The following is a 2,500-nucleotide window of genomic DNA, read 5'->3' on the forward strand; positions in this document are numbered from 1 at the left end:
ATGCGATGCATTCCGACAAAGTGACGCGAAGCGGAAGCCTATCATGGCGTAAAAATGTCGACAAAATTTTTCGACATTTGAATAATGGGGTTTGACAAGGTTTGAAAAATTCAATACAAATGGTAGGCTTGAATGTCGACAAAGTGACGCGAAGCGGAAGCCTACCACGGCGTAAAAATGTCGACAGAATTTTTCGGACCTTGTCCTGCCATGGGCTGCGCGCAGCATGCCGGCAGCCTGTGCGCAGCGTGCGCACAGCATGTCGGCAGCGTGCGCGCTGCTGAGACTGTCGACAGAAATTTTCGAAACTTGTCCTGCCATGCGCGCGCGCAGCGTGCGCACAGCATGCCGGCAGCGTGCGCGCACCATGCCGGCAGCGTGCGCGCAGCTTGCGCGCAGCGTGCTGATTCTGTCGACAGTGAGGCTAGCGAAACTTGTCCTGCCATGGCGTGCGCGCAGCCTGTGCGCGCAGCTTGCGCATCTGTCGACAGTGAGGCTAGCGAACTTGTCCTGCCATGGCATGCGCTGTGCGCAGCCTGTGCGCAGCGTGCGCGCAGCTTGCGCATCTGTCGACAGTGAGGCTAGCGAAACTTGTCCTGCCATGGCATGCGCGCAGCCTGCGCACAACATGCGCACAGGCTGTGCGCAGCGTGCGCGGAGCTTGCGCGCAGCTTGCGCGCAGCTTGCGCATCTGTCGACAGTGAGGCTAGCGAAACTTGTCCTGCCATGGCATGCGCGCAGCGTGCGCGCAGTCTGTGCGCAGCGTGCGCGCAGCCTGTGCGCAGCGTGCGCGCAGCCTGTGCGCAGCGTGCGCGCAGCTTGCGCATCTGTCGACAGTGAGGCTAGCGAAACTTGTCCTGCCATGGCATGCGCGCAGTCTGCGCGCAGCATGCGCGCAGCATGTGCGCAGCATGCCGGCAGCATGGTTCCAGGTTTTTTCAAATGTCGACAGAATTTTTCAAATCTTGTCAAACCCCGTTTTTATTGAAATTTCCTCGCACAATAAGCTCCCCATAAGTAGTCTATGATTTTTAGGACCTTCTCCAACTTACAAAACTAAAAAATTCCTCCCGGATTTGTTTTAATGATTTTTTCAATTTTACGACTTCTAAAAATAATAAAAAATACTTCCCGACTTCAAAAATTTATGAAACTTTTTCCCATCATAGATTGCATGTTTCTTAGTATCCCTGCAAAAAATCACGTCCAAATACCTTGTATTGAATTATTTAGAGCCCATTATGACTCCTCGCGCATAGGTGATGTCTCTTCCTGTCAAAGGGCTAAATGCATAAAATGCTATATAGGGGGGTGTGTGTTGCCTGCATATGCATGGCAGCCCATGCCTTCCTAGCTGCAGCCCCCTTCCCCCACGCCACACCCATGTCATGTTGCCTCGATATGTTGCCTCGGTATTATGGGTTTGGTGTCGGGGTCGGGGGGCTGCCACCCATGGCGGTGGTGGCCGGAATCCGGCCTCCGCCACCACGCCGCCGCCATGGGTGAGGGAGGAAAAAAAAGGCGTGGAAAGTTGCGAAATGGGGTTGTCTAGGCTTTTTTTTGGCATGGGAGAGCATGGAGTGCTAGGAACTCCTTCTCAAATGCACGGGCATGTCGACCACAACCTCATTTCGCAACAACAACCACCCGTGTGGGGTGGCGGTGGGTGGATAGTCGCGGATTGGGGCTTGCCAAGCCAATGTTTTCAAAAAATTTCATCAAAATTAAAAACAAATGTTTTGTTGCCTTCGGATTTGTGGGCGAGCGGCGAGTCGGAGTGGAGCCGGTAAAGTTTAACCTCGGTGTGCACGGTTGTTTTTAGAAACTCAATCCAATGCCGGGGACGTTGAAAGTGACGCTCTTATGAGTTGCAAACCCGCAAGATTTAAAGAACCTTTTCAAAACAATTTCAAACCAACAAGATTTAAAAACAGAAATTTTCATCAAAATGAAAAACAAATGTTTTGTTGCCTTCGGACTAGTGGGCGAGCGGCGAGTCGGAGTGGAGCCGGTAAAGTTTAACCTCGGTGTGCACGGTTGTTTTTAGAAACTCAATCCAATGCCGGGGACGTTGAAAGTGACGCTCTTATGAGTTGCAAACCCACTAGATTTAAAGAACCTTTTCAAAACAATTTCAAACCAACAAAATTAAAAACAAATGTTTCGTTGCAAACAAATTGTGGGCGAGCGGCGAGTCGGAGTGGAGCCGGTAAAGTTTAACCTCGGTGTGCACGGTTGTTTTTAGAAACTCAATCCAATACCGGGGACGTTGAAAGTGACGCTCTTATGAGTTGCAAACCCACAAGATTTTAAAAACTTTTTGAAAATGTTTCTTCTAAATGACACATTTTGATCCTTGGCAAGTGCTCAATCCGTAACTATCCAATCACCGCCACACCACACCGGTCGGGAGTGTGTGAATGGTGTGCTTCCCGGGGTTGGCATAGATAATCTTTCGCATCGACAATCTTTTGCATGCGAGGGAATGTCTATGCCAACC

Source organism: Prunus avium, unplaced genomic scaffold (assembly GCF_965620075.1).
Source record: "Prunus avium unplaced genomic scaffold, drPruAviu1.hap1.1 HAP1_SCAFFOLD_25, whole genome shotgun sequence".
NCBI classification, from domain to species: domain Eukaryota; kingdom Viridiplantae; phylum Streptophyta; class Magnoliopsida; order Rosales; family Rosaceae; genus Prunus; species Prunus avium.